The sequence below is a fragment of the Anguilla rostrata genome, chromosome 13, assembly GCF_018555375.3.
Source record: "Anguilla rostrata isolate EN2019 chromosome 13, ASM1855537v3, whole genome shotgun sequence".
Lineage (NCBI taxonomy): Eukaryota > Metazoa > Chordata > Actinopteri > Anguilliformes > Anguillidae > Anguilla > Anguilla rostrata.
In genome coordinates, this window is record NC_057945.1 from 6,816,231 (window position 1) to 6,830,388 (window position 14,158).

Sequence of the window (14,158 nt, forward strand, 5' to 3'; positions counted from 1 at the left end):
AGTCATGCAAATAAATTCATGTGCAAACCAACTAGCTGGCATTTTTAAGTATGTTTACATGGTTATAAACCCACCCCTATATGCTGTACCTCTTGCACTGCAGAAGATGCTTAGAATAGTGTGTGTGTGTGTGTGTGTGTGTGTGTGTGTGTGTGTTTAATAGGTTTGTGACTAAACTTTATTTCTTGAGATCAAGAGAACCTGAGATTTCCCAGCTGATCCTCCTTCTAGTGTTACCTGTGACCTTTGACCTCTGTGTTCTCAAAGTTGATCACAGAGTGAAGAGAGATGTCATAGGATTAGCAAAAACAAGTGTGTTTTGACCGAGGCTGCCTTTTATTTGACTTGTTCAGGATGAGTTAAACCAAAAACCAATCAATATGAATACGTTGTCAATGCTGATAAACTGTCCTAAATGTTGGATTTAGCCTAAAATTGGCAGTTGGCGCAAATGACTGGCTGCAGAAATCCGCAAATCTTTGTACTTTGCCGATAGGCTCTGTGGAATTAGTGATGCAGGTGCCAGCGCTGTTACCTGTGCTGCTCTGGTGCGGTAGAGGAGTTCTACCTGCGGGGCTGCAAACATGGCAGCCACATGAGAAAGTTTTGGCGCAGTATGAAAAATATATTTCTATGCGGTGTCAACCAATCATATCATTGCATGCTGCATTATTATTATTAGTATTACTGTTATTACTGTGATTATTCTTTTGTGCTCCTCATAGTGCATTGGGTGGTTTCTCGTGTTCTGTGTATTGGGGCGAGGGTCTTGCCATCTTGAAGGCCGCCCCTCTCTGCTGGATAGAAATGCTTTAATATGGGGTGAGGATGGTGACGCCGTGCCATTAAGTAGTGATTAGCATCAGCCTTGCCTTCTGAGGGTGCGAGTGCAACCAAACATGTGTTTAATTTTTTTGTGTACAAATTAGGGCTGCACAATTAGCCCAAATGAATCCTGATCGCCGTTTTGGCTTCCGCGATTAAAAAAGCGATTGCTTGCGATACGGACACATCGGTAATGCCTGCCCTGCTGTAAAAAAATTATCGTTATTGTTACTTTTTAGCTTTTTTTGCATTCAATGGAAACTAAGGTGTTTTACAGGGGTGAACAGAACCGATGGTGATAGCTGAAGGGGTAAACAGTGGAACTTTGTGAATCCCTCCCTGCTGCATTAAACTGAATTTTGACCGAACCAGCTGCCTGCTTTTGGGATTTAAAAAGAGAAAGTAAGAAAATTGAGCCTTTTTTTTTTTTTTTTAGCAGCGACCGCAGCTCTATAGCTCTGTCTGTCGGTCGGTCGGTCGGTCAGTTGGTTGGTTGGTTGGTCCACAAAAGTGTCCCACCCCCTAGCGGCCAGTTTTCACCCCAGGAAGCTGAAATTTGGCATGGAGGTTGGTCATGACCGAAGGTAAAGCTGAGAAACTTTCAGGCCAATTGACCAAGAGGGGGCGTGGCAATGGGCGTGGCCCATCACAAAAAGGCGCATAACTCCCGAGTGGATTCACAGATTTGCACAAGATTTTGTAGAAAGGTTGGTCATGAGCCAAAGTGGAGGTCACGTGTTTGTGTGAGGGTGTGTGCGTGGATGCATGCGCACATGGATGCATGCACGTGTGTGGTCGCAGCTATTGCGGATTCACGCTTGTTTTTGCTTGAATGTAAACATCGAGCACCCATCTTAAGCTTAGGCTGATGTAAATTATTGTAATGACTTGTTTCTTCTATCCGTCCCACGCATTGAAATGAGCATTAGTTCTTTCCACGTTACTTAACGATTTGTTATTTACGTAGCTGAGAAATTGTTCATTTTTTTGTTGCTAAATTTAAGATATGGGCAAAATTGCTTAATTAAAATTAACTTAGTGATATCAGTGTCTATTACGATTGTTTCTGCCAGTCACATTCACAGATCTGGGTCTATGCCAGTTGGATTCAGTCGGTGGGCCTGAAACTCGGTCCTGTTTATTCTGGTTTTGTTTTAAACACAATTGCAATCTCAGAATGTTAACTTAATTGCAAGTTCATGTTTTCAGGCATAATTTTACCTCTTCAACCACATCATGTCAGAAATAGCTATGCATGCCACAAAGAATAGATTGTGCTATATTGTAAACAATTACGGATAGAGAAGAAAAAAAAAGCAATTGATGAAATTAAAGACACAAATAAATGGGCTCCTAATTGGTGTAAATGTGGACACATGGTTGCTATAACTACCCATTTGATTATGAAGAATTCAAGGCAAATAAATTATAAAGTGCCAAACCTGCATTTTTTTAACAAGTTTAATGAAAGAAATTATGGAAGAATTTAAACACGTGTTCAGCAACCTTAATTGAGTAAAACATTGGCTGTAACAAAAACCATCTTTGAGTACTATGAAAAGCTCTACGCAAACATGCACTTATGTTTGTGGAAATGTCCAAAGCCTTTCTTCATGGGATAAACTTTTGCAGTTGATTCATAGAACTAGTTTAGTTGCCCCCTAGTTGCCCTTCTATGTAGCCTACTTTCTCTGGAGCTTCTAGGCCTACGCCTATGTCTTTCTTATAGTGTATTGCCCAACACTGGACTCTAAATGTGGAATGAAGAAGGCATTGTAGCCTATATCAGTAATATAATCTAATTTAAATACTTTTTTCTATAGCCAATATCACAGAATCATTTTGGTCTTTACCAATTCAGAGTGATTACTTCATCCTGATAGAAATTAGCTATGTTTAGCTATTCCTCCCCAAGTCTTTTTTTAAACAATTGAACACACAGTCTTGTATTGTTTTGAACACAAAAAACGTTTATTTTTGGAGCTTCTGAACTATTTGCCAAGCTTCTCGGTTTTTATCCGATATTAAGATGTTTGCTAATAATGTCCTTATGATGGTCATTTATTTAAAGAAAGAACAAAGGTCCCAGAAACGGTCCAGTCTGCTTCCATTACACCTTGCTCTGGGGCAGTGTATTTATTATATGCATTTTTGTTAGGGGTTTTAATCCTTAATGATTTATGCAATGTATACTGTTTGTTTAGATATTGCCCTGAATGGTTCTATGCTAATTGGGTAATATTAACAGGCAGATGGTTTGTCTTTTGAGTGCACTCTGACTGTATGTTGAACAGCCCCTTTAAAACTCATTGAACCCAGTGGTGATTTTGACGTTTTTTCCGCTACCCTCAGTTTTTCCAGATTAAACCGGTTTACTGAATAGATAACCCCTCTTACAACCAATCATTTTTTTTACAAGACTTGTCCCTAGGATATAATATGGATTAGTTGGTAGGCCCTATTTTAGGAGGAAAAAATCATTTTCGCTTATTAAAAAAATTTGTTCACTTGATTATATCCCCAAAACCAAAAGTGTCAGCTCAGGAATACATATTAGGCTACATAGGTTGCATGGTGATACCACATCATAGAGCCATGTCAATAGGACATACCATTGCTTTATAGTGTATAAAAATATCTGCAGACTATCTGGCTTAAATATGCTTTGAGATCTGAAATGGTTAAATAAAACTGTTTTCTTTTATTTTATTTTCCTTTTTATTTTTTATTACTGACACTGGAACCTATTCAAACAATAAGTAACTGTTTAACAACAATACATTATAAAATAAAAATAAATTTACATTATATATAACTATGAAATAAAACAAAAATAAATACCTTCATAAATAACTATGCATACAACTAATAATTATATATTTTTTTTGCCATGAATCTACAAGCTATTGAAGCAGGTGACAAACAGCCTACAGAATCCAAATGTTTCAAACAGTGCCAGAATAACTGTAGGCTTTGTAATGCCTGTAAAACAATGGTTATATTCGTATATTTATAATTGTCAATGTAGTAGTGAAGGCATAGGCTACATAGTAACGTTTGTATTTCATTACACAAACCAAAAAATTACACGTAACACGTTACAATCGCGTGAATTCATTCATCCCTTTAAGTTTGTCTTCGCCCTCAATTGCACATCGTCTTTCATGGAGATAAACATCCACGGTGCACTTTCACCTCCTGGTCATCATATTTGTCCTTAGAATGAAGTATGGCATGAAGTGGTAGTTCTAATAATGATGTTTATTTCTGAAATATGTTTCTGAAGTATTAGAACTGCATGCTCTGTGCTTCGTGTGTTTTCAGCAGCTAGTATTGTTGGTGACGAAACGGCCAAAATTGTGCTAAATGTAGTCGCGGTTTTCAAATGCCGGTCTGGTTTTATTGTCAGTCAATTCAATGTATTTTAGACAGGCTTAGTCGCCACTGCTTAACAAAAAATAAAAAATAAAAAAACAAAAAAAAACAAAATGGTCCTACGTTCAGAAATGAGAGAGTTAATCAAAGTTGATGTGCCAGCCCAGTGGTTGGGCCAGCCCATGGAATACTGAACCATTATTTTTGGTTCAAGTCTGGGTCATTGCCCGTTCTTAAAAAACAATCCCAAAATATCTGAGTTTATAGAACACAGTATATTTTTTTCCTTGCCACTTTTTTTTTGAGGGTAAAAAAAGTGTGTTAACGTGACCTCTGCAGCCGGTGAATTGCAGCCAGCATTGCTGGGGGGTTAAAAATTACATTTTTTTTAATGACACCTTACTCCCTTAATCGTATGTTTTTACTGCGTTTTGCATGGACATGTGGCAGCGCGTTGGTAGTATTTGCATTTTAAATAAAGCTTGTCTGAAATTGTGCGACTTGTCTTTGTGTTTGGGGAAAATGCTGGTAGTTCCCCTGGAGTGCCCTGTAAGACCTGGTGTAATGTATTGCGATGGAAAAGCAGAAAGATGGCCTCCTCTCCATCTGTGCTCTCCAGGAAATGCTAAAGCAGGTTAACCCCTCTTACAACCAATCAAGCGAAAGTAAAGCGGGGATGTCTCTGCCTTTTTCAGTTCTCCTTTTCCAGGCTTTGCTCGGGTTTGGTAGTGACATCACGTGAACCTGGGCCCTCGGTCTCTATTTCTGGAGGGCCTCAGGGGTTACTGTCAATCAGTAACCAAGGTAGGCCTTAGAAACAAGGGGTTTTTAGCCAATCAGTGACTTAAATTAATCACTTAAGTGCTGAAATGCCTAAAACCAACAGACGCAGGAGCCTCTGGGATTGAAGTGCGAGATCCCTGATATGAACAAAGCCATTGGTTGTCAGCAAGCGGCTGTGGGCTTGTGGTGTTCTTTTATTTGTTGGTGACTTTGCTTTCTCTTGAGTGGAATGGCTTTAGAATTAACCAGCATTCCTGCACAGTTGAATTAGGGTAACCTGGGACCGATGTGTCATTGGGGACTGTACAGGACCACGCATGTGTCCACAGGGCTATACTTTGCTCCCATTTGCACCTGGAAATTGATGTGTGCTAACTGGTAAAATTATTAAGGAGCGCATAAACTAATTGGGATTCATTAATATGCTCCTAAATGTTTCAAAAATGTTAGCATCGAGCCCAGATCTAATGTTAAGTTTCATGGTAAAATATATAAATAATAATCGAGTGCTGTGTGAATATCGGTGTATATTCCTGTGTACTCTTTCATACGCAAGGTAGCAGCTGTAAGTTGTGTGTATTTGGCTAATTGCCTGAGTAGCCTAGCCTATGATTTGAGTATTACACTGATTACTTGGCCCTCTGCCAAGTGTGACTCCAGCACACGCGAAAGACAGTCTGGAATATTTATTGGAAAAACCCAGTATTTATTTGGTCTGGTGTAACAGACAATAAGTAGCAATGCTGATGCATTGTTTCTGGCAACCTGAGATTCGGGGGGTGGGAGGGGGATCAGGCAAACATTAAGTATCTGAAGCCAACTGCTCTCACGGTACAGAAACACGCTGGATTGCATTGGCCGCATACACAAGACTGGGCACAGGATGTATTTACAGTGTCACATTTTTAATGTGGCAGCTGTCTGTTGTGGTTACGATCTGTTCTCTGGCGTTGTAAAGGTGCGTTCTCACCGGTTCCGGCTATCTGACGCGTTCCGTTCTGTTTCTGCGTACTGTCGAGGCCGCACTGTGCGTTACTGATGCAGCCTGGCGAGTGGTGTGGCTCGTTCACCGGTTCTGTATTTGCATAGGACGTAGGCCTGCTCCACATTACTCTATGCAAATGAATCTGTCCAGCATAGCTCTTCTGGCTCATGATCAAATGCTCAAACTGGGCATTGCAGATCAAACGTGAGTCAAGATTGGGTAACTGCATTGCCTGTTTCTCGCCTCGAATGTTTTCAGACACACATCTTGGTGGACTGCTTCGGTGGAATGAGAGAAAACTTATGAACAGGACTCTGTGTTGTTCCGGTTTGAAAACGGGGAGCCAATCAGGTGCAGGAAATGTTCCGTGGTGGGCTGCATCACTTATTCTTATTGATCTCATAGAGAGGCATCTATCGGACAGAACCCGCCGAAATAATTTAGATGGTGCCGCCAATCAAACGGACCGGTTTTGGATCCAGCGAGGGCACGCGGGGATGATCAGAACACACCTCAAGTCACCCTGGATAAGCGTATCTGCTAGACGAATACAAAGTAATGTGAAGGCATTGCTCGCATTCTCTCCCACCACCACATAAAATGGGCAGGAAAGAATTTCCTATTCGGTTGGCAGAGGTCAGTAAATAACCTACATGCATCAGGAAATACATTTGATTAATAAATTCAGCTAAATACGGCTTTCATGAAAAACACATTATTATCTGATTTTGTCAGGCAAAAAAATGAATTGAATGAATACATATCCTCTAGCGAATCATGTGTGCAATTTGCATACTTTCTAGGTAACCTGACCTGATTTGACGAGAGGGTTAAAAAATGGCGTGTAGCCTGAGATAGAAATCAAGTGACTGTGAGTGATAGAACCTTCTTGTAGGACAGTGACTGTGAGTGATAGAACCCTCTGGTAGGACAGTGACTGTGAGTGATAGAACCCTCTTGTAGGACAGTGACTGTAAGTGATAGAACCCTCTGGTAGGACTGTGGCTGTGAGTGATAATATCCTGTTGTAGGACAGTGACTGTGAGTGATAGAACCCTCTGGTAGCTTCCAAGAAGGTTTATAGCGTGTTCGGCTTGAGCAGGGCTTCAGAAGCTCTGGCCTCGTCCTGACTTTGGGTTGGAGGAGAATGTCTGTGACTGTGGCAGCCTCAGGTGGGGCCGCGTCACCGGGTGAGACGGAGTTTACCGCTAGGCAGCGGTCAGGCTCTCACACACATACCCAGCCCTTCAGGTAGGTCTCAGCCGCGGGACTCCCCCAGCTCCCCGGGCTCCTCCCTTTCACACTGACTGGAGCAGCCTGTTGAGTGACAGCTGCTGGTTGCCGCGGTGTCGCTCAGATCCCGGCTGTTTCCTGCAATTGCCAGGAATCTGTGTTGGGCAGTTTTTTATTTATTTATTTAATTTATTTATTTTTTTAAAGCTGTGGTTCCCGTAGCACCTGTTGCTGTGTTGTTGATTATTTTCACAAGCTGGTGAAGAGTATGTGACCAACGGTGCCTCTTGAAGTTGGCAACGATTCATTAATCCTAGGCTTGTATCGGAGATGAGGCAGTGAAAGGAAGAGTAAAAAACCTAATTTGGCCTTTCTTTTTGGCCTTAATTCCCTTTAAGCAAGAAACACAACTACCTCCATTGCCATTTGGGTTTCATAATCAAGATGGTTGAGATGCCTTCTGGAAGAGAAAATGAAAGTCACCCATCCCCATTTATTTATTCTCTGCAGCATTTTTTCTGTTCATTGTACGCGGAAGTGGCTCATCGCCCTCGCCTTTATGGCTCCCACACGAGCAATCATTTTAGCCGTATGCCCGCTGTCTGTAGCTGCGTCAGCCTAAGAGATGCGTGAGGTAAGCTTACCAAGTTCTCTTGCTGAAATGACAGATTTCAAATGTGTTTATTTCACTAGGTGCACTATATTTCGTAATGTTGATGAGCAGCTGTTTACCTGGAGATGGCTTTTTCAGGGTTTAATTTATGTTTTGATATGTGTTAGCTTTATAGCCAGCCAGGTAAAGTTACTACCAGATTATATAGTATTAAAAAAATTATATATGTATGTATAATGTGTATATATGATATTCATGTTATACAGATATAAAGAATATGAATGTCTAGAAACATGCAGCCATCCACATACAACCTGAGAGCTTACTGTTACCTGCCATAGTTCTGTTTTATGGTATAGGCCTAAATAGTTTTTGTTAAAATCAATCTGAGCACCTACCGGTTTGCTTTTAGGCCTTGATGCCCGCACGTAGAATTTTATTTCGGCCTCATTGCTTTCTGATGTGGCCAAATGTCAGACATGGAAGGTAGAAATTCAGTACACAGGAAGTAGCACAGCTAATACGGCTTTGCACAGGAAGTGATGTCACAACCTGGCTCAGAATCCACCTCCCCTCATCCCTCAAAATGTTTCCTGTGGAAGTTACCTAACAGTTCATGCTGAAGGAGAGACTGATGCATTTGGCTTTTTTTTCTTCTTGGACCTCTGGCCATACATGATTATGGCATTTGTGAATGCAAGTACTGTTGTCTGCTTGAGCTTTTTTCATTATGCATTCTGTCTTTTCATTAAGACAGACATAAAGGATTAGGTAGTTGGACATACAGTATATGGATGAACCTAATTGCCAGGCCAGGGGAAAGAGAGAGCTCTGATTCATGGCCTTTCCTGAGACATGAAGAAGAGTGAAGCGATGGCATTTAAACTCTGATGGAAAAGAAGGGAATTCTCATTTTCAGTTTAGCACAGCATGAAACGTTCAAATAACTGCCTGCAGACAATTAGTCTGTATTGCTGCCCTCTCGTATTCAGGTTTCGTTACGACTCGGATAAAAACGGCCTGCTGCCACTTTAAGGATATAGTCGAAGAGTGACATATAAAACCTGTAGCGGTTGTGTCCTGAGTCCTTCCCCAGTTGCCATGCTGTTGCCATGGCTGGTTCTCAAAAAAGTGAATCTGAGCCCCTGTAAGTGCATATGCGTACAGTGATTACCATTGCCTGAGCCATCCTCTGGATTTCTAGTTGCATCCAAAACAGCTCCCGGCTTGCAAACGCAGAGAGGGGATTCAAGGTTTTTTTTCCACCTTATCTAAAGATGTCGGGAGGGGTGCCATGCCATGGCAGGTGACCACACGATGCGTCACTTGCCATCTGCCTGAAAGCTTTTGTAGTCTCCGTGGCTGACGGAGCACAGAGCTTCACTGTGTTGGCCTTTTTGGGGAAAGTCCAACGTGGATACATTTTGGAGAGTTCTGACGCTTAATGAGCATCTGTCCCAGGAGGGGAGGTGTGCTGTTCAGTCTCGGTGTTGAGGTTCTCTTAGTGCCTCGAAGGTTTTTGATGAAAGCCTGCGCGATCTTTGTGTTTGCGGCCACATGGGAGTGCTGCTGACCTGGCGAGACACATGGACTCTTTCCGTCGCTGTGCAAGATGTTCGGTTTTGGCGGATGCGGGAATGTTTGGCTACGTTTGCCGTCTTCCTGCAGTTTCACTGGCTGTTTTGGCCTTGAATTATAAGTGTTGCTTCTGTTGAGCTTATCATCACGAAGATAAAGACAAAGATGAGTGAATGTTACTGCTTGTCTTGGGCTTATTTGCAGGACTTATGCTAAATGGTAGTTGTACTGGGTTTAGCGCTAAATGGTAGTTGTATTGGGTTAAGTGCTAAATGGTAGTTGTATTGGGTTTAGTGCTAAATGGTAGTTGTATTGGGTTTAGTGCTAAATGGTAGTTGTATTGGGATTAGTGCTAAATTGTAGTTGTATCAGGTTTAGTGCTAAATGGTAGTTGTATTGGGTTTAGTGCTAAATGGTAGTTGTATTAGGTTTAGTACTATATGGTAGTTGTACTGGGTTTAGTGCTAAATTGTAGTTGTATTGGGTTTAGTGCAAAATGGTAGTTGCATTGGGTTTAGTGCTAAATGGTAGTTGTATTGGGTTTAGTGCTAAATGGTAGTTGTATTGGGTTTAGTGCTAAATGGTAGTTGTATTGGGTTTCAGTGCTAATGTGTGTTGTATTTGGGACTTGTGTGAACAAGTATGTGAGTTTATCGGTTTAGTTGGCCAGACTTCATCCGTACAGCACGATCACATGGTAGTGTATTGGGATTTCAGTTGCTAAACTGGTTAGTTTTTCAGTTTAAGTGACTATATGGTAGTTGTACTGGGTTTAGTGCTAAATTGTAGTTGTATTGGGTTTAGTGCAAAATGGTAGTTGCATTGGGTTTAGTGCTAAATGGTAGTTGTATTGGGTTTAGTGCTAAATGGTAGTTGTATTGGGTTTAGTGCTAAATGGTAGTTGTATTGGGTTTAATGCTAAATGGTAGTTGCATTGGGTTTAGTGCTAAATGGTAGTTGTATTGGGTTCAGTGCTAAATGGTAGTTGTATTGGGATTAGTGCTAAATGGTAGTTGTATTGGGATTAGTGCTAAATTGTAGTTGTATCAGGTTTAGTGCTAAATGGTAGTTGTATTGGGTTTAGTGCTAAATGGTAGTTGTATTTGGTTTAGTGCTAAATGGTAGTTGTATTTGGTTTAGTGCTAAATGGTAGTTGTATTGGGATTAGTGCTAAATGGTAGCCTAGTTGTATTGGATTTAGTGCTAAATGGTAGTTGTATTGGGTTTAGTGCTAAATGGTAGTTGTATTGGGTTTAGTGCTAAATGGTAGTTGTATTGGGTTTAGTGCTAAATGGTAGTTGTATTGGGTTTTATTAGCCCATTCGCTGGTTGTCCGCTGTGCACCGCTCTTCTGGAGAGCGTGCTGTGTGAAGCACAGTCCAGCTGTGGATGTCTTATCGGTGTTACGTTGGCCAGCGACCTCGTCCCAGACAGCACGATCACACCTGCCAGGACTGCCCAGGATTATCAGCCCCCTTGCTTTTCTGGTTTAGTTTTCTCAGTTTTGAAGTGCTGCCTGAAGAGTCATCGCCCTTCAAGTGGCAGACTAGAAGTCCCTCCTTGACCCCTGTGAAGTTACTTGCGTGAAGTCCCTTTGGCGAAAGTGACACCGGCTGTCCTCCGGGGCGTGTCCCTGTGTGACTGCGGCGTCTCTGCCGAGCGGAGACCATCGGTGACTCTCGGCGTGACACTGAAGGCCGCGGGTGTTTAAAAAAATAATAATAAAAAATGAAGCAGCGTATTTTGGGCTGCATTTCTGGGAAAGTGCCGTTTTGTTATGTTTAATGAAGACCCGGGTTAATTGAGAGTGCCGTTATGCTCCTGTTGTGATCTACGTGCCTTTCTTTGGCATTGGTCGAGTCGTAACTGTCAAAAGTTACGTAATGTTTTGCAAAATGTATGTTTTGTAAAATAATTCTAAAATAATTTGGTAAAATGTTATTTTTTCCATTGTTTTTTGTACCGTTTCATTTTGAAAATAAATTTGTGCCCTTAAATGAATTAGCCTATGTTGGGTACAAAATGAGCGATTTTACAAAGTAAACAGTTTACTGTGGCCTCTGTAGTAGCTATCGCTTGACTGCTTGCATGTGTGGATTCTGGAACGGGTCCCAAGTGATGCTGACACCTAAGAATGTTAATTTTTTTGGTAACACATTGGAAGTGAGAGACAGTGAGGTGTCTTAGGCCACTACAGTCCCAGCAGCATATGGATTTTTCTGTGACTCAATGGGGCTGCTGTAATCTTTATCCTGTGGTCTAAAGGTGAGTTGCAGGCCTTGCAAAATGAATTCAGTGCATTGTTGGTGTGATATTTTCCTTCTGTCAATGTTGTTTGTTTGTCTTACTTTTCAGTTCCTTTAGACACCTTTATCTGTGCCGAGATCATTTAGCTGTTTTTGAGATAAAGAACGCTTCGTAACTCCTTAATTGATTGGCCATGTCTAGGATGATTACCCAATGATCGCTGAACTCCGAGACCGCCTACTGCGCCACCTGGAGGATAAATGCTGAATTTCGTGTTGGTCACCGGCTGGATAATTTGTTCAGCATTTACTGTCACTAAATAGTGAACCTTATGATGGCTCTAATGTGGGCGAAGAAATGGGTTGTGTTGCTCTGTGGGGTTGACACAACTCTAAGCAAACTTTACCAAGTGTTTGTTTCTGGCCAACACGACTTGTTCTGAATCGCGGAAATGGCGGATTTTCGCCCCTTTTGAGGAGCCGAGTGTTTGCGTCCTGCTGCCGGTGATATTTGCTCTGTCAATTGTAGACCTACCTTTGGTTTTTCCAGCGAGCTTCACACTGTGTTTGGTCAGGGGTAATTGTAAGCGTGACGTTTTTTCAGCCAAGATGAGGGATTCCCAAGGGGTGTGCTACAAAGTGATATTATGGGGTTTAGCGAGCTAACCTGAGCTGACTTGAACTTTAGCGACCTTTAACCCCGGGTTTTCTGTATCACGAAGCTGACTCACTTTAAATCGGGGCATATCGCCGTGGTAACCAACGCTGCGTGTCTAACCTGTTCATGTTATGGCAGGTTTTGTTCAGGCTATTGGATTAAAATGTATAAAAGCTTTTAAATGACTTGTTGACTTGGGAAAGGGCGTCTCCAGTCCTGCAGGACCCTGTGGAGCTCGGGGGTATTTTTGCAGGGCGGAGGTCATTTAGAGATCCAATCCGCTGGCCTTCTCAGTGGGTACGCTATCCGAAAGATATGGATTCTCAGTGGAGGGAATACGGTACACAGGCAGGCATGTCCATATCTACTTACCTTAATTATGGGACAATGGGTTACGTCCCATCATTTCTGAGTTTATGAATGAACTTTAGTGCGATTGCTCCAAGCAGTGTTTTAAATATCCTGTATCAAGTGTAGGGATTAGGAGCTCTAGAATGAGCAGTTGTCACATTAGAAATAAACTGTAGGACAATTTTGTCACGTAGTAGATATATTTGTTAGTAGTGGGTAGGAAAATTAGGTGTATTAACAAACAAATTTGCAGTATTGGCACAATTCGCTAATTTTGCCACCAGTCGTCCCTGGCTTTGTTGGCGGCAACGGTGTTGCTTTTTTCCAGATTGTTTTATGTTTTTTTTTTTTTTTTTGCACTGCTCACGTGCGGTCCATGCTGTCCTGTGATAGGCTCATATTTTACGACAGCCACTTTTATGGGAACGCGCACAGAGCTGGAGTAACAAAACCCGTGTTCACTTAGCATGTTTATAACCACCTTTGTGATATTGGAGAAGCCAGAGTGCCGCTGTTAGGTTTTTGTGAAGCCAGCTAACGCAAAGAAACCCGGGGGTATGTTGAGCTTCCTTCGCACTGTACCCCCCCCCCCCCCTTTTTTTTCAGATGAGTGGAGCGCTTGTTTTTTTACTGCAGAACAGGCGTTCTAACAGTGCGTCAGAATTACAGACGATCACTTTTCATTAATCATTGAATCTCTAATCAGGATTAGTGTACGATTAATTATGCAGCCCGGATTTTATATATATATATAAATGTGTGTGTGTGTGTAGGCCTATATATAGGCTATATGATAAAATAATGAATACCGTAGTGTTCTACCATAGTGGGTATGTAATGCTGCATGCTGAATTTTTCAGGCATGGTTTGGTTGCACTCGCACCCTCAGAAGGCAAGGCTGATGCTAATCACTACTTAATGGCACGGAGTCACCATCCTCACCCCATATTAAAGCATTTCGATCCAGCAGAGAGGGGCGGCCTTCAAGATGGCAAGACCCTCGCCCCAATACACAGAACACGAGAAACCACCCAAGAGGGAAAAAAACTAACAAATTAAAATAATCATAATAATAATTGCTTTATTTGTAGAGAACTTTTTTTGCATGGGGCACCAATCATTTTATACCATAAAAGTATTGATAAAGACATAAAATGGAATAAAGGCAATAAACATTTAAAGGATGTGTAAAATGGTTATATAAGTCTGAAAGGAAGTTTAAAATTATTATTATTTTTTTTTTAAAGACACGGAAGACATGGAAGCCCTGATAAATTCTGTCAGGCTCTTCCGTACAGTTGGAGCCCCCGCCATGAGTATCTTGCCCACTCCTGATTTCCTGTTTTGAAATTGGCTGGCGCGGCACGGTGGTGCAGTGAGAAGGTCCTGGGTTCGAATCCGGCCAGGGCCTCTCTGTGTGGAGTTAGCTTGTTCCCCCCGTGTCTGCGTGGGTTTACTCCTGGTTGCCACATCTTGGTGCAGCTCTGAAATGTAGCTTGTTTTTCCATTGG

General features: G+C 41.7%; 1 protein-coding gene across 3 annotated transcripts in view; it reads left to right on the forward strand.

Moving 5' to 3' along the window:
• The window catches only part of chd6 (chromodomain helicase DNA binding protein 6), an 81,747-nt gene that overhangs the window by 2,903 nt on the left and 64,686 nt on the right, over positions 1 to 14,158 (forward strand). The gene's annotated exons all lie outside the window — the stretch shown is intronic.